This window comes from Bos indicus, chromosome 15, assembly GCF_029378745.1.
Source record: "Bos indicus isolate NIAB-ARS_2022 breed Sahiwal x Tharparkar chromosome 15, NIAB-ARS_B.indTharparkar_mat_pri_1.0, whole genome shotgun sequence".
Classification (NCBI taxonomy): Eukaryota; Metazoa; Chordata; class Mammalia; order Artiodactyla; family Bovidae; genus Bos; species Bos indicus.
In genome coordinates this window covers 1,449,258-1,468,666 of record NC_091774.1, presented here as the reverse complement: position 1 = coordinate 1,468,666, position 19,409 = coordinate 1,449,258, and the positions used below count along the sequence as shown (strand labels likewise).

Genomic DNA, 19,409 nt, shown 5'->3' with positions numbered 1-19,409 from the left:
TTCTGTTTCTATTCCTTACCCATGTGGTTACTGTCACTTTGTATCTTTAAATAATTCGGCCATTACCTTCTGATTCTACATCATTGGCTCTGTGTCCTTCATCAAGAAGCATCAGTCAAATATGAACACAGAAATCAGATTATAACCTTTACAGTGAATGGAAACTCTAGAGAAGCCCCTCCTGCTCTGAAGCTCTTACTAGAGAAATTTTTTCTTCTTTCCCTGTAGAGCCAGTCACTTCCATGCTGGAGTCAGAGGTTCTGGGTTAAAACTCCAGAGCCAGCGTCTGTTATTTCTTTAATTTTATCTCTTTAAGCATGGACTTCCTACCAGTAAAACTGGGTAATAAGATCTAATGTGGACTGTTTCATAGCCACTTAACTCTGAACAACTGCTTCCTTGCATTATTTAACTTAGTCATCATAACAGTACATATTAGTAGGTATTACTTATTTTTGTCAGCTTTTCTTCTTGTTTTTAAATAATGAGTGAAAAGAAAGCCAACTTAATACATGGATATTTATTATGTATTAGTCTACAGCAAGGTGTGTTCCCAATGACCTTTTTTTTGAAGGATGAATTAGTTGATTTTAAAGTTTCAGGTTTTTTTTTAGACTTTAAAGAAATAACTAGGAGTATAGCCATGATCCAAGTACTTCTTCAGTTTTGTCTTATTTCTCCTTCTATCTGTATGTAGATAAGGAAGTCATCTGATCACGGATGGCATGCAACTCCCCCCCCCCCCCCCCCCCCACTCATGCACATGGCAGGCATGATCAATAAACTTCTCTTTTCCCTTCCTCAGAACATGGATGTGGCTTCAGCAAGCCTTTGAACTATTCTTCTATCATGAAACACAGACTCTGTGTCCTGCTGATGGTGGTAGCCTGGACAGGGGGCTTCATTCATTCCATGATACAGATTCTCTTCACTTTCCAGCTGCCCTTCTGTGGCCCCAATGTCATTGATCACTTCATATGTGACTTGTACCCACTGCTGGAGCTTGCCTGCACTGACACTCACATCTTTGGGCTTTTGGTAGTCACCAACAGTGGATTTCAGAGAAGGCAATGGCACCCCACTCCAGTACTCTTGCCTAGAAAATCCCATGGACGGAGGAGCCTGGTAGGTTGCAGTCCATGGGGTTACGAAGAGTCGGACACGACTGAGCAACTTCACTTTCACTTTTCACTTTCATGCATTGGAGAAGGAAATGGCAACCCACTCCAGTGTTCTTGCCTAGAGAATCCCAGGGACGGGGGAGTCTGGTGGGCTGCTGTCTATGGGGTCGCACAGAGTTGGACACGACTGAAGTGACTTAGCAGCAGCAGCAGTGGGTTTATCTGCATCCTAATCTTCTTCTTGTTGCTTGTCTCCTATGGGGTCATCTTGCTGTCTCTGTGAACCCATAGCTCTGAAGGTCAGCAGAAAGCCCTCTCTACCTGCAGATCTCACATTGCTGTTGTGATTTTGTTCTTTATCCCATGCATGTTTATCTATGTATGGCCTCCATATTCTTTCTCCTTTGACAAAATGGTAGCCATACTTTACACCATCCTAACTCCCATGTTCAATCCTTTGATTTAAGCTTTCAGGAACAAAGAAGTGAAAAGTGCCATGAGGAAAGTGTGGAATAAGATAATGGTTTCTAATGAAAAATAAAACATTTAAAGTTGAATAAAAAATTAAAAATTTCTAATCAGACAAAAATTTTATATGGATGAGCATTTTTTGACAGGGGTTGACTGTGTGGATCACAATAAACTGTGGAACATTCTGAAAAGATGGGAATACCAGACCACCTGACCTGTCTCTTGAGAAACTTGTGTGCAGATCAGGAAGCAACAGTTACAACTGGACATGGAGCAACAGACTGATGCCAAATAGGAAAAGGAGTACGTCAAGGCTGTATACTGTCACCCTGCTTATTTAACTTATATGCAGAGTACATCATGAGAAACACTGGGCTGGAGGAAGCACAAGCTGGAATCAAGATTGCTGGGAGAAATATCAATAACCCCAGACATGCATATGACACCACCCTTATGGCAGAACTGAAGAAGAACTAAAGGGCCTCTTGATGAAAGTTGAGAAGAGCGTGAAAAAGTTGGCTTAAAGCTCAACATTCAGAAAACGAAGATCATGGCATCTGGTCCCATCACTTCATGGGAAATAGATGGGGAAACAGTGGAAACAGTGTCAGACTTTATTTTTCTGGGATCCAAAATCACTACAGATAGTGATTGCATCCATGAAATTAAAAGATGCTTACTCCTTGGAAGGAAAGTTATGACCAACCTAGATAGCATATTAAAAAGCAGAGACATCACTTTGTCAACAAAGGTCCATCTAGTCAAGGCTATGGTTTTTCCAGTGGTCATGTATGGATGTGAGAGTTGGACTGTGAAGAAAGCTGAGTGCCAAAGGATTGATGCTTTTGAACTGTGGAGTTGGAGAAGACTCTTGAGAGTCCCTTGGACTGCAAGGAGGTCCAACCAGTCCATTCTAAAGGAGATCAGTCCTGGATGTTCATTGGTAGGACTGATGTTGAAGCTGAAACTCCAATATTTTGGCCACCTGATGCGAAGAGCTCACTCATTTGAAAAGACCCCAATGCTGGGAAAGATTGAGAGCAGGAGTAGAAGGGGATGACAGAGGATGAGATAGCTAGATGGCATCACTGACTTGATGGACATGGGTTTGGGTGGACTCCAGGTGTTGGTGATGGACAGGGAGGCCTGGCATGCTGCGGTTCATGGGGTCACAAAGAGTCGGACATGACTGAGTGACTGAACTGAGCTAAACTGTAAGTAATGTAATATTATAAAAAATAGCATAAGTTCTAGGAAATAATTTAGTTTTCATTTTAGGTCACTTATGAACTCTGATTTGGCAATTCAATATCCTCAAATGAACTAAGAAGACTTAGAATCTATAAGTAAAAAAGAATGAAAAAAATTACTGTCACTTCTTGCCACTCATTTGATATTTTGGGAAATATTTCTGGAGGGAAGACAAAATTGTCTTAGGGATCAGGTTTTGCATATATAAATATAAATACATATATATATCAAGGAAATTTTTGCCCAACCTAATGTATCTGCTGTACAACTGAAAATAACAAAACTTTGTAAATCAACACTATTTTAAAAATAAATAAATAAACAATAGAAAGAAAAACATTAACATATTAATTTTCAGATTTGCCAAAGAACTGTAATTATTGCTGACATTAGCCCTTTGATATTGATGATAACTATAATTCACACTTTCAAAGTGAAAGTGATGTTGCTCAGTCATGTTCAACTCTTTTGTGACCCCATGGACTGTTGCCTACCAGGCTCCTCTGTCCATAGGCTTTTCCAGGCAAGGGTACTGGTGTGGCTTGCCATTTCTTTCTCCAGGGGATCTTCCCAACACAGGGATTTAACCCTGCTCTCCTGCATTGCAAGCAGATGCTTTACCATCTGAGCCACCAGGGAAACCAGTTCACAAGTTGATATAACACAAACAAGAGTAGTTAACCACGGGGGGGGGGAGGAGCCAAGATGGCGGAGGAGTAGGACGGGGAGAACACTTTCTCCCCCACAAATTCATCAAAAGAGCATTTAAACATCGAGTAAATTCCACAAAACAACTTCTGAATGCCAGCAGAGGACATCAGGCACCCAGAAAAGCAACCCAACTCTTTGAAAGGAGGTAGGAAAAAATATTAAAGACAAAAAAATGAGACAAAAGAGGGAGGGACGGAGCTCCCTCCCAGGAAGGGAATCTTAAAAAGAGAGAAGTTTCCAAACACCAGGAAACCTCTCACTGCCGAATCTGTGCCGAGCTTTGGAAGCACAGAGGGCAACATAACAGGGAGAAAAAATAAATAAACAATTAAAACTCGCAGATTGAGAGCCCTACGGTAACTCCCCCAGAGGAGAAGCAGCACAGACGCCTGCATCCGCCTTTAGCAAGCGGGGGCTGGGCAGGGAGGCGCGGCGCGGGCTGCATCGCTGAGAGTAAGAATCTGGCCTGAATACCCTGAGCGCTATCTGAGCGAAATAATTTGGGCTAGCAAACCAGACTGTGGGATATCTACCATGCGAAAAGCCAGTCCTAACCTAAGACCGTCAGGCCCGCGCACGGAAAAAAGGACTGAACAGAGATAGCCAGCAGCAGACCATCCCCCTCCGGTGATAGGCAGCCAGAGCCGGAAGGGGGCAATCGCAGCCCCAGAGAGACATTATCTATAAAACTGTAAGCAGGCTTCTTTGCTAACTAAAACTTCTTGGGGGTCTGGAAGGTCAACATCTGCCTGAGAAGGTGCGCCGGTTTTACACCCAGATAACCGAGTGGCGGGGAGGCGATAAGTTGCAGCATTGGCGTTCGCCAAACACCTCATCACCTGAGCTGCTCGGACCTGGGAAGAGCACAAAACGCAGGCCCAACTGAGTCTGCGCCTCTGAGGACTACCCGAGTGCCTGAACCTGAGCGGCTTGGACCTGGAAGGTGCATGCAACCCAGGGCCGGCGTCGGATTGTTCCCGGCGGAACAACCTAGAGCCCGAGCAGTGGGCAGGGTGGCTACATGCGCCGTGAGCGGGGGCAGACCCAGGGTGGCTGAGGCACTGCGAGCCCACCCCAGTGTTATTTGTTTGCAGCATTCCTCCCTCCCTCCCCACAGCGTGACTGAACAAGTAAGCCTAAAAAAAAAAAAAAAAAAAGTGTCCTCCACCGTCCCCTTTGTGTCAGGGCGGAAACCAGATACTGAAGAGACTAGCAAACAGAAGAAGATATAACAGAGGGAAACGCCTTGGAAGCTACAGGCAATAGACCAAAACCCTGTGGTTACTACGGACTACATAGGAAGGGGCCTATAGATCTTGAGAAATATAAATCTGACCAAGGAACTAGCCAAAAATGAACTGAACCCACAACAACACCAAGAAAGTCCTAGATATATTTTTATTAATTTTACGATCATTCTTTCTTTTTTTTTTTAATTAAAAAACAATTTTTAAGTCCTCTATTGTTCCTTTAATTTTCACTTTTATAACCTATTACTTTGCAAAAAAAAAAAAAAAAAAAGACCCTATTTTTTTCTTCTTCAGCAAACTTCATATATATATATTTTATAATTTTTTGACCTTGTTTTTTTTTTTTTTTCTTTTCTTTAACATTGTATTTTTGAAATTCCAAACTCTACTCTAGATTTTTAATTTTCGCTTTTTGGTATTTGTTATCAATTTTGTACCTATAGTTTTTTTTTATATATAATTTCTGTGACTTCTTTTTTTCTTCTTCTCTGTTTCTTTCTCTTCTTCTTCTATATAACATTGTATATCTGAATAATATCAATTTTGTACCTGTATTTTCTTTATAATTTTTGTGACATTGTTTGTTTTTGTTTGTTCGTTTTTTCTCTCTTTCTTTTCCTTCTTCTTTTCTTTAACATCGTATTTTTGAAATTCCAAACTCTACTGTAGATGTTTTATCAATGGTGCTATATAGAAGGAGAAGTTTTGAAACTACTGTAAAAATAAGACCGATAACCGGAAGCAGGAGACTTAAGTCCAAACCCTGACTCCAGGGAACTCCTGACTCCAAGGAACATTAATTGACAGGAGCTAATCAAATGCCTCCATACCGACACTGAAACCAAGCACCACACAAGGGCCAATAAGTTCCAGGGCAAGACATACCAAGCAAATTCTCCAGCAACAAAGGAACACAGCCCTGAGCTTCAAGATACAGGCTGCCCAAAGTCACCCCAAAACTATAGACATCTCATAACTCACTACTGGTCATTTCATTGCACTCCAGAGAGAAGAAATACAGCTCCACCCACCAGAACACCGACACAAGCTTCCCTAACCAGGAAACCTTGACAAGCCACCTGTACAAACCCACACACAGTGAGGAAACGCCACAATAAAGAGAACTCCACAAACTGCCAGAATACATAAAGGACACCCCAAACTCAGCAATTTAAACAAGATGAAGAGACAGAGGAATACTCAGCAGATAAAGGAACAGGATAAATGCCCACCAAACCAAACAAAAGAGGAAGACATAGGGAATCTACCTGATAAAGAATTCCGAATAATGATAGTGAAATTGATCCAAAATCTTGAAACTAAAATGGAATCACAGATAAATAGCCTGGAGACAAGGATTGAGAAGATGCAAGAAAGGTTTAGCAAGGACCTAGAAGAAATAAAAAAGAGTCAATATATAATGAATAATGCAATAAATGAAATTAAAAACACTCTGGAGGCAACAAATAGTAGAATAACAGAGGCAGAAGATAGGATTAGTGAATTAGAAGATAGAATGGTAGAAATAACTGAATCAGAGAGGATAAAAGAAAAACGAATTAAAAGAAATGAGGACAATCTCAGAGACCTCCAGGACAATATTAAACGCTACGACATTTGAATAATAGGGGTTCCAGAAGAAGAAGACAAAAAGAAAGACCATGAGAAAATACTTGAGGAGATAATAGTGGAAAACTTCCCTAAAATGGGGAAGGGAATAATCACCCAAGTCCAAGAAACCCAGAGAGTACCAAACAGGATAAACCCAAGGAGAAACACCCCAAGACACATATTAATCAAATTAACAAAGATCAAACACAAAGAACAAATATTAAAAGCAGCAAGGGAAAAACAACAAATAACACACAAGGGAATTCCCATAAGGATAACAGCTGATCTTTCAATAGAAACTCTTCGAGCCAGGAGGGAATGGCAAGACATACTTAAAATGATGAAAGAAAATAACCTACAGCCCAGATTATTGTACCCAGCAAGGATCTCATTCAAGTATGAAGGAGAAATCAAAAGCTTTTCAGACAAGCAAAAGCTGAGAGAATTCAGCACCACCAAACCAGATCTCCAACAAATACTAAAGGATATTCTCTAGACAGGAAACACAAAAACGGTGTATAAACTCAAACCCAAAACAATAAAGTAAATGGCAACGGGATCATACTTATCAGTAATTACCTTAAACGTAAATGGGTTGAATGCCCCAACCAAAAGACAAAGACTGGCTGAATGGATACAAAAACAAGACCCCTACATATGTTATCTACAGGAGACCCACCTCAAAACAGGGGACACATACAGACTGAAAGTGAAGGGCTGGAAAAAGATTTTCCATGCAAATAGGGACCAAAAGAAAGCAGGAGTAGCAATACTCATATCAGATAAAATAGACTTTAAAACAAAGGCTGTGAAAAGAGACAAAGATGATCACTACATAATGATCAAAGGATCAATCCAAGAAGAAGATATAACAATTATAAATATATATGCACCCAACATGGGAGCACCACAGTACGTAAGACAAATGCTAACAAGTATGAAAGGAGAAATTAACAATAACACAATAATAGTGGGAGACTTTAATACCCCACTTACACCTATGGATAGATCAACTAAACAGAAAATTAACAAGGAAACACAAACTTTAAACGATACAATAGACCAGTTAGACCTAATTGATATCTATAGGTCATTTCATCCCAAAACAATGAATTTCACCTTTTTCTCAAGTGCACATGGAACCTTCTCCAGGATAGATCACATCCTGGGCCATAAAGCTAGCCTTGGTAAATTCAAAAAAATAGAAATCATCCCAAGCATTTTTTCTGACCACAATGCAGTAAGATTAGATCTCAATTACAGGAGAAAAACTATTAAAAATTCCAACATATGGAGGCTGAACAACACGCTGCTGAATAACCAACAAACCACAGAAGAAATCAAAATTTGCATAGAAACGAATGAAAATGAAAACACAACAACCCAAAACCTGTGGGCCACGGTAAAAGCAGTCCTAAGGGGAAAGTTCATAGCAATACAGGCACACCTCAAGAAACAAGAAAAAAGTCAAATAAATAACCTAACTCTACACCTAAAGCAACTAGAAAAGGAAGAAATGAAGAACCCCAGGGTTAGTAGAAGGAAAGAAATCTTAAAAATTAGAGCAGAAATAAATGCAAAAGAAACAAAAGAGACCATAGCAAAAATCAACAAAACCAAAAGCTGGTTCTTTGAAAGGATAAATAAAATTGACAAACCATTAGCCAGACTCATCAAGAAACAAAGGGAGAAAAATCAAATCAACAAAATTAGAAACGAAAATGGAGAGATCACAACAGACAACACAGAAATACAAAGGATCATAAGAGACTACTATCAACAATTATATGCCAATAAAATGGACAACGTGGAAGAAATGGACAAATTCTTAGAAAAGTACAACTTTCCAAAACTGGACCAGGAAGAAATAGAAAATCTTAACAGACCCATCACAAGCACGGAAATTGAAACTGTAATCAAAAATCTTCCAGCAAACAAAAGCCCCAGTCCAGACGGCTTCACAGCTGAATTCTACCAAAAATTTAGAGAAGAGCTGACACCTATCCTGCTCAAACTCTTCCAAAAAATTGCAGAGGAAGGTAAACTTCCAAACTCATTCTATGAGGCCACCATCACCCTAATACCAAAACCTGACAAAGATGCCACAAAAAAAGAAAACTACAGGCCAATATCACTGATGAACATAGATGCAAAAATCCTTAACAAAATTCTAGCAATCCGAATCCAACAACACATTAAAAAGATCATACACCATGATCAAGTGGGCTTTATCCCAGGGATGCAAGGATTCTTCAATATCCGCAAATCAATCAATGTAATACACCACATTAACAAATTGAAAAATAAAAACCATATGATTATCTCAATAGATGCAGAGAAAGCCTTTGACAAAATTCAACATCCATTTATGATAAAAACTCTCCAGAAAGCAGGAATAGAAGGAACATACCTCAACATAATAAAAGCTATATATGACAAACCCACAGCAAACATTATCCTCAATGGTGAAAAATTGAAAGCATTTCCTCTAAAGTCAGGAACAAGACAAGGGTGCCCACTTTCACCATTACTATTCAACATAGTTTTGGAAGTTTTGGCCACAGCAATCAGAGCAGAAAAAGAAATAAAAGGAATCCAAATTGGAAAAGAAGAAGTAAAACTCTCACTATTTGCAGATGACATGATCCTCTACATAGAAAACCCTAAAGATTCCACCAGAAAATTACTAGAAATAATCAATGACTATAGTAAAGTTGCAGGATATAAAATCAACACACAGAAATCCCTTGCATTCCTATACACTAATAATGAGAAAACAGAAAGAGAAATTAAGGAAACAATTCCATTCACCATTGCAATGGAAAGAATAAAATACTTAGGAATATATCTACCTAAAGAAACTAAAGACCTATATATAGAAAACTATAAAACACTGGTGAAATAAATCAAAGAGGACACTAATAGATGGAGAAATATACCATGTTCATGGATTGGAAGAATCAATATAGTGAAAATGAGTATACTACCCAAAGCAATTTACAGATTCAATGCAATCCCTATCAAGCTACCAACAGTATTCTTCACAGAGCTAGAACAAATAATTTCACAATTTGTATGGAAAAACAAAAAACCTCGAATAGCCAAAGTGATCTTGAGAAAGAAGAATGGAACTGGAGGAATCAACCTACCTGACTTCAGGCTCTACTACAAAGCCACAGTTATCAAGACAGTATGGTACTGGCACAAAGACAGAAATATAGATCAATGGAATAAAATAGAAAGCCCAGAGATAAATCCACGCACATATGGACACCTTATCTTCGACAAAGGAGGCAAGAATATACAATGGATTAAAGACAATCTCTTTAACAAGTGGTGCTGGGAAATCTGGTCAACCACGTGTAAAAGAATGAAAGTAGACCACTTTCTAACACCATACACAAAAATAAACTCAAAATGGATTAAAGATCTAAACGTAAGACCAGACACTATAAAACTCCTAGAGGAGAACATAGGTAAAACACTGACATACATCACAGCAGGATCCTCTATGACCCACCTCCCAGAATATTGGCAATAAAGGCAAAAATAAACAAATGGGACCTAATTAACCTTAAAAGCTTCTGCACATCAAAGGAAACTATTAGCAAGGTGAAAAGACAGCCTTCAGAATGGGAGAAAATAATAGCAAATGAAGCAACTGACAAACAACTAATCTCAAAAACATACAAGCAACTCCTACAGCTCAACTCCAGAAAAATAAATGACCCAATCAAAAAATGGGCCAAAGAACTAAATAGACATTTCTCCAAAGAAGACATACAGATGGCTAACAAACACATGAAAAGATGCTCAACATCACTCATTATCAGAGAAATGCAAATCAAAACCACTATGAGGTACCATTTCACACCAGTCAGAATGGCTGCGATCCAAAAGTCTACGAATAATAAATGCTGGAGAGGGTGTGGAGAAAAGGGAACCCTTTTACACTGTTGGTGGGAATGCAAACTAGTACAGCCACTATGGAGAACAGTGTGGAGATTCCTTAAAAAACTGGAAATAGAACTGCCTTATGATCCAGCAATCCCACTGCTGGGCATACACACTGAGGAAACCAGAAGGAAAAGAGACACGTGTACCCCAATGTTCATCGCAGCACTGTTTATAATAGCCAGGACATGGAAGCAACCTAGATGTCCATCAGCAGATGAATGGATAAGAAAGCAGTGGTACATATACACAATGGAGTATTACTCAGCCATTAAAAAGAATACATTTGAATCAGTTCTAATGAGGTGGATGAAACTGGAGCCTATTATACAGAGTGAAGTCAGCCAGAAGGAAAAACATAAATACAGTATACTAATGCATATATATGGAATTTAGAAAGATGGTAACAATAACCTGGTGTACGAGACAGCAAAAGAGACACTGATGTATAGAACAGTTTTATGGACTCTGTGGGAGAGGGAGAGGGTGGGAAGATTTGGGAGAGTGACATTGAAACATGTAGAATATCATGTAAGAAACGAGTTGCCAGTCCAGGTTCGATGCGCGATACTGGATGCTTGGGGCTGGTGCACTGGGACGACCCAGAGGGATGGTGTGGGGAGGGAGGAGGGAGGAGGGTTCAGGATGGGGAACACATGTATGCCTGTGGCGGATTCATTTTGATATTTGGCAAAACTAATACAATTATGTAAAGTTTAAAAATAAAATTAAATTAAAATAAAACTCAACATTCAAAAAAAAAAAGATATATAGATAAGGGAGAAAAGGTAATATGACCATAATGCATATATATTAAAAAAAAAAAAAGAAGAAGTAAAAAAAAAAAAAAAGAGTAGTTAACCACACGTATTTCATCTACGGGCTTTCAGCTGTCTTCAAAGACTTCCAGGCCTCTAGAAGAGATGGACTTAGGAAAGTTTATGTGGAAGAGAACAGAATTACCTCAAATCAAGTCATATGAGTTGAAGTATGACTAATTGTCCCCAAGGCTTGATTTTGCCCTTGGACTGTTTGAGCTAGATAGCTCATTGCATATCACTTGGGACTGGTTTGGAAGAAATAGTTTCCTTGGAGCTCCTGAGGCTTAAAGCCTACCTTAAGCATTTGCAAACTCTTGTGTGAATTTCTATAAATATCCAGTACAGTAAAAAGAAAACACTTAGCCTCATGATTTTTCACACATACACAAAAAGAAAACAGCAAGAGAGAGAGAGAGAGATACAGTGGGAAGAAAGCTGGCCGCAGAGGCATTTATGTCTCAGAGTTCAGGAATAGTTTACTTCAATTAAATTTCCAAGAATGGAATTAAGAAATTCACTCCATTTTCAGAGCATTCTCTCTGCTCCAATACAGACCTTGCTGTTCTGTCTGACCCAGTGTTACCAGGAAGGAGCTGTGTGAATTATGGCTACATGAAGAGTTCCCTTTCTCCATAAACTCTTTACATCCCATCATCACTTGTGATAGAAGGCAATGATAAATCTCAATGAAGTATAGTTTGTGTGTTGTATTCAAGCTACACATAATTCACCTTATAAGTAAATGAAAGTTGAATATATGAAAAATATACTCTACTGGAAGTCATCTGTTTTGTTGTAAGGAAAGAGGTAAGTTTCTCAATCTGTCAGAAATTTTTTCTTCTGTGCTGTGCTTAGTCTCAGTTATGTCTGACTCTTTGTGACCCCATGGACTGTAGCCTGCCAGGGTCCTATGTCAATGAGATTTTCCAGGTGACAATACTGGATGGTGTTGCACTCTTCCAAGGGATCTTCCCAACCCAGGGATTGAGCCCAGGTCTCCTGTATTGCAGACGGGTTCTTTACCATCTGAGCCCTAAACACTGATCTCTTGGAATCTATACTCAGTGTGTCTTCTAACAAATGACAGAGCTCCTGGAGAGTGTTTCTACCAATGAAGAGTTATGGTGGTTCAGGCTTCCTAGGCCTTCCCTGGGCTCAGCACATGGCTGAACTACTTCTCAAAGGCACTTCTGCTCACAGAGGACACAACACATGGAATGAAGGCCAGCTTGGCAGAAGTTTCTCCCTTGGGGAGCTCCTGGTTCAAAGTCTATGGTCAGAGCTGATGCTTCTGGGACAGAGTATGAAATTGGGCTCCACTTTCTACACACCTGGATTTTCAGGATCCTTGACAATCCTTGGGACGACACACAACAACAGTCTCTCTTTAATTGGGGTGAACGATGGCATGGTTGTTCAGGAAGAAAGAAGCTGAACTATGGGATGAAATCTCAGATAAAATGACTTTCTCTAAGATGTTTGTTTTCCTTCCCACTCTATATCTTTCTATATCCCATCCTCAACTCTTCTTTCCCTGGAACCTGCTCACTCCTCTCTCCTGTTCTGACTGCTTTAGTCTGCTTCTTTCCTCCTCCTCACTATTATCCAGTTGGATCTTTATTTATTTATTTATTTTGCTTTAATATTAACCTCAGCATGCAGTTTAATGCACTTGGTTTTAGAATCAGGACAGAAATTTAAGATATCAGTTGCTATCCTTCTCTCATGACTCATGATTTCTTTTTTCTAAGATGCAATCTATGTGATGATTAGAATTTGATATTTTATATGAGATGCTGAGAGAGAGGCTATGTAGTAACATCCCTTTCTAGTTCTAGCCTAAGTGTCTTAATTAAAACACTCTGTATCACAGATCATGCTTTGTAACTAAAAATGGATGAATCACATGGCCAGTCCAGTTACCTTGCAAAAAACGGGTATGTCAAATGAAATAGGACAAGCAAAAACTTGTTTGAATGATAAGATTATGGAAAAAGAATAATATTTAATCCTGAATTGCCTTATTCAATCATACACACACACACACACACACACACACATTTGGAACATAGGAGATAGAGGCAGATGGTTATTTAACTTAGGAAGAATGGAAAAAATTTGGCACCAAATATATTTGAATCAGTTAACAGTTCAGTAGGTAAAAGTAAAATGTAAGGATCAAGGAAGGAAAAAGACCTTCTACTACCATGATGCCCTCCCAAATCAAAGAGGCAGGGTGGTCCAGAAAAGTTTGGAGATAATGGTTGAATGCAATAATAAAATTCTCAAGTAGTATTGATTTAAACTAATGCATACATTCTTCAATGATGCTTTCCCGGTTTTATGTCCCAAACCTTCTCTTTTCTTACTTAAAATAAAATAGAATTAGTTGAACTGGATGTCATGTTTGTCTGTTATCTACCCAAAATTTGTCTCTTAAAACGTTTGGATTTAATGAGAGTGCAGTTTTTAATGATGGGAGCGTCTATTTTCCCTGAAGCAATGCATGTTCCCTTTCTAAAAATATTTAATCACTCTTCTATCCTAACTCCTCTTCTCACAACAAAGAGCTCCCTTTCTTTTGTTTTTATCCCCTACTGGAAACCTAATGTATTAAAATTAAATAATCATTGATTTATTTTCTTTTTAAAATAATCAACAGAGAAAATTGCAACTTCTAATCAGAGTTTATAATTATTGTGATATTTCCAATTTCTCATAGTGAACTAATAGTATTTTAGCTCAACTGCAAGGGAAACCTAATTGTATTTAGATGTATAACTTTAATAGAGTTAAATAGTTTGATTTACTGACACTGATATATTTACCTTACTTAGGGAAACCCTTTATAAATTTTTTGAATATTTAATTTTCAGAGAACTTTGTTGGAAATTGCAGTTTAACTAAACTAAAGACATAATTTCACTTATTTTCCATGTTTAAATCTTTAACAACCAATCAACTTATTTTATAGGATCTTTCTGATATAGAGTGATATTTGGCAAAACTAATACAATATTGTAAAGTTTAAAAATAAAATAAAATTAAAAATAAATAAATAAATAAACCTCATAAAATAAAATAAAATAAAATTCACTTGGTGTTATTGCAGAGTTATGTGTAGTTTTTTAATGATTAAAATTCTTACATAGAGAAAAGGTATCCCTCCAACGTCGTTATGAGGAGGTTGAGGACGTCTTTTCATGCTCTATAAGTTGACTCCAGATATGAGTAGATTCTCAGTACACATTTGATGACTGAGTTGATGGAGTTATTGAATCACTAAAGAATTGATGATTAATCAGAGAGAGGAAGTGTACATCAAAATTCACGTTAAAATGTGTTTCATTTGACATTAAAATTTAAAGGCATGATTGACTAAAACGGAAACAGGAGTTTAAAATTGATAGAGTTTATTGCATAATGTTGGGGAAAACAAGCTCAAAACTTAAAGATATCAAAAATTAAATTGACATTGCATATGAAATTCAAAACAAATGAAATATAAGAAATTAAAATATACAAAAGTGTTATTCTCTATTGCTAATCAAAATATATAATGCTGTAAAAGTGCTGCACTCAATATGCCAGCAAATTTGGAAAACTCAGCCATAGCTACAGGACTGGAAAAGGTCAGTTTTCATTCCAATCCCAAAGACAGGCAATGCCAAAGAATGCTCAAAGTACCGCACTATTGCACTCATCTCACACGCTAGTAAAGTAATGCTCAAATTGTCCAAGCCAGGCTTCAGCAATAGGTGAACCGTGAACTTTTTTTGTTCAAGCTGGTTTTAGAAAAGGCAGAGGAACTAGAGATCAAATTGCCAACATCTGCTGGATCATGGAAAAAGCAAGAGAGTTCCAGAAAAACATCTATTTCTGCTTTATTGACTATGCCAAAGCCTTTGACTGTGTGGATCACAGTAAACTGTGGAAAATTCTGAAAGAGATGGGAATACGAGACCACCTGATCTGCCTCTTGAGAAATTTGTATGCAGATCAGGAAGCAACAGTTAGAACTGGACATGGAACAACAGACTGGTTCCAAATAGGAAAAGGAGTATGTCAAGGCTGTATATGGTCACCCTGCTTATTTAACTTTTATGTAGAGTACATCATGAGAAACGCTCGTCTGGAAGAAGCACAAGCTGGAATCAATATTGCTGGGAGAAATATCAATAACCTCAGATATGCAAATGGCACCACCCTTATGGCAGAAAGTGAAGAGGAACTCAAAAGCCTCTTGATGAAAGTGAAAGAGGAGAGTGAAAAAGTTGGCTTAAAGCTCAACATTCAGAAAACGAAGATCATGGCATCTGGTCCCATCACTTCATGGGAAATAGATGGGGAACACTGGAAACAGTGCCAGGCTTCATTTTTCTCGACTCCAAAATCACTGCAGATGGTGATAGCAGCTATGAAAGTAAAAGATATTTACTCCTTGGAAGGAAAGTTATGACCAACCTAGATAGCATATTCAAAAGCAGAGATACCACTTTGTCAACAAAGGTCCGTCTAGTCAAGGCTATGGTTTTTCCTGTGGTCATATATGGATGTGAGAGTTGGACTGTGAAGAAAGCTGAGTGCCAAAGAATTGATGCTTTTGAACTGTGGAGTTGGAGAAGACTCTTGAGAGTCCCTTGGACTGCAAGGGGGTCCAACCAGTCCATTCTAAAGGAGATCAGTCCTGGATGTTCATTGGGAGGACTGATGCTAAAGCTGAAACTCCAGTACTTTGGCCACCTCATGCGAAGAGTTGACTCATTGGAAAAGACACTGATGTTGGGAGGGATTGGGGGCAGGAGGAGAAGGGGACGACAGAGGATGAGATGGCTGGATGCTATCATTGACTCGGTGGACTTGAGTTTGAGTGAACTCCGGGAGTTGGTGATGGACAGGGAGGCCTGGCATGGTGAGATTCATGGGGTTGCAGAGTCGGACACAACTGAGTGACTGAACTGAACTCAACTGAGGGTACATGAGTGGAGCTCTTGGTAACTGAAATGGAAGCTGTCCCATTAGGACAGAGTAGGAAGTGAGGAGAGCTCTGTGGGCAGAATATTCCATTTGACAATCTTGTCTGGGATTAATTAGCATCATGGTTTGATGGGATTCTGGATTAAGGGAACTAAATGGCTTATTTAGCAAATCCTTCAGGGTTGGGTGGGAAGGGTGAGACATTTTTCCTTCAAAGCCTTGACAAAGAACTTTTCATGAGTAATAAATATTTGTTGGAGGAAGAAGAAATGTTTAATTCACGTGATCTGCCAGGGAATGATTTGGGGTAATGGATATAGCTATTTAGAGATAGTTTTATCACAGAATAGTGAGAATATTTCCTATTTATTCTAGAAATTTCTAAGAGTAGAGTAAGAAAATTTCTGCTAGTATTACAGACCCTTTTGAGGAGTCTAACTCAAAAGAGTCTAACCTTTCTAGGAAGGGTTGGTATCTATGGTGTATCTTCTCTCCCCATAGGTCCTGAGACAGAAAGCAGAGTGGATCTATTTGGAGTACAATTTACATGTTGCAAATACTGAGCATGATTTGTCTTCAAAGTAAATAAGAATTGAAGGAGCAAGAGCTCATAGGTTTTTTTTTTTTTTTCCTCCACAAAGAAAAAAGATAAGTTTTCAAGCCCAACTGAACAATTTCCTTTTTCTTACCTCCCAGTCAAGATTGGGTTTTAGGTCAGTTGCCTCTACCCAATTCTGTCTCCTGAGAAACCTCAAGTTCAAGAAACACATTTCCCTTGGAGATAAGAGGATTCTAATATTTGGGGGAGCCTCTTCTTTCATTGGTCTCTGCTTAATGCAACACTGGTCCAGGCCCAATTATTTTCCAAAAAGGGGTATTGAAGGGAGCAGAGGCACAGTATTCTATACTTACACGTTTCTTATTTACAAGGCATAGGGATAGGAAAAGGACACAGACACAGATTAATGATATGCAGTGGATATGCACTGATACTGGTGATGTTGTGATACTTATTGTCCTAATTATTATACTAACATTTTCTGTCCAGGACACACCATTGCCCCTACTTACAGCCCCAAATTGCATTCTGTTTCTGGGATTGGAGTAAGAGATAATATGAGGGCTGGAGAAGAGAAAGATAACTCTCTAATGAAACCCTGGGATAAACTACTCTTTATCCCTAACATGGATCTTTGCTCTTGTGTCTCATCCCTGTCTCATCCCCTGGTTCTTCTTCCTTTTCTGGCTGTTTCCCACAATCAGATTTTCCCCTTTTGCTCTGATTCCTGCCACCATTCTCTAATCTCTCTATCCCTTACTCCTCGCTATTATTTTTCAGATATACATCTAAAATGTTGATTTCTTTGACCCATCCTGAAGTTTCACCCACTGACTAGTCAGAGCATGCACTGAGCATGTCAGAGGTTTACTCCTTTATCTGCTTGTGATTTTCAGGCTTTATGCTAGCTCCTTCTGGATGGCTGGAGACTGATATTTTATGCAACAGTGTGGAGCAGAGTCAGCAAGAATTGCCATAGAACACAAATGCTTCAGTTCCAGTCCTGGTTCCTCTCTGACTATTTTCTGCTAAATCCTGCCTCCCAGCTTAACTTGAAGTAAACAAAATAGAACAATAACTTGTATGACAGTTTCTAGGTCCATCCACATCTCTGCAAATGGCACAATTTTGATCCTTTTATGGCTGAGTAATATTCCATTGTGTGTGTGCCACATCTTTATGCATTCCTCTGCTGATGGAGGCTGCTTCCATGTCCTCACTGCAGTAAAAAGTGCCGCAATACACATTGGGGTGCATGTATCTTTTGCAATTATGGTTTTCATGTATAGGAGGAAATAATACATTGTAAAACAACTCTGCTCCAATAAAAATTAAAAAAATAAAACACACACACGACTGAACATACCTTATGAGATGGAAAAATCAAATGAACAAAAAATATTAAAACAAACCTGAAAGGATTGCACAATTCATAAATACGCACACACAACACACACACACACACACGGAAACATACCCTTTAAAATGGATAGCCATTAGCAAGCACATTATTTGACAGTGCCAGGCTTGGCTGCTGCATGCAGAAGCACTGGCACTGAGTTAGAGGACTCTGAGAGCCACAGTGAGTATTTCAGCCATTGTTCTTGAAAACTATAGTAATCATTTTATTGCATTTATGATGTGTCATATCTTTAAAATGTTCACTTTCCCTTTTCTTTCTTTCTTACTTTGGCCTTGTCTAATGGCATGCAGGATCTTAGTTCCCTGATCAGGGAATGAACCTGTGCTTCATGCACTAGGAGTATGGAGTCTTAACCACTAGACCACCATTGGTAATACTGATGTTTATGAAATATCTGCCTGACTTTATAGTATGTAGGAGCTAATAATTCTTACAATCAAAACACACAGAAAGATCTCACTCAAACTGTTACTTTCCATCCCCTAAATTTTTGTGCAAGATAGTTTATTTAGAATTTAATGAAAATGAAGTACTCTGTGAAAAGACTTACTGTATTCTATGTTTTAGAAATATAAAAATGATCATGTTTTAGGGCAGTGAACATATTCTCTATAATATTATAGTAATACATACATATCATTGCACATTTATTCAAATCCATAGAATGTACACCACCAAGAGTGAGCCCTGTGCTAAACCATGGACTTCAGGTGATTGCAATGTGTCAGTGTAAATTCATCAGTAAAATGCACCACTCCGGTGGGATATTTGATAATGGGGTGGAGGTTATATATGCGTTAGGGCAGGGACTGTATGGGAAATCTCTGAACCTTTCTCTTAATTTTATTGTGAACCTAAAGCTGCTATAAAAAAAATAAAGCCTTAAAAATAATAACAATGACAGCACATGATCTTATTAAATATAACAAGATATATTTAATTTTGCTATTTTGCATGACACTAATCAAAAATGAGCATTTAAGATCCTTCTGTAAGAAGTGAAAGTCACTCAGTCATGTCCGACTCTTTGCAACCCATGAACTATACAGACCATGGGAATTTGCAGGCCAGAATACTGGAGTGGGTAGCTATTTCCTTCTCCAGGGAAGGAAATAAGAAATCCAAAGTCACCAATGAATCATATCTGGGGTCACTGAAGGTCCAGACTTTATTTAGTTGGGACCACGTTGGATCAACTTGTACGCTTCCCACTTAGTTTCTTAGTATAGGGGATAGAAAGACATATCTCCCCTGGAAGCT

The 19,409-nt window shown here is 38.6% G+C and overlaps 1 pseudogene; it reads left to right on the top strand.

Moving 5' to 3' along the window:
* The first annotated feature begins 317 nt into the window (after positions 1-317).
* On the top strand, positions 318-1,662 carry LOC139176150 (olfactory receptor 4C15-like; annotated as a pseudogene).
* Positions 1,663-19,409: the final 17,747 nt, after the last annotated feature.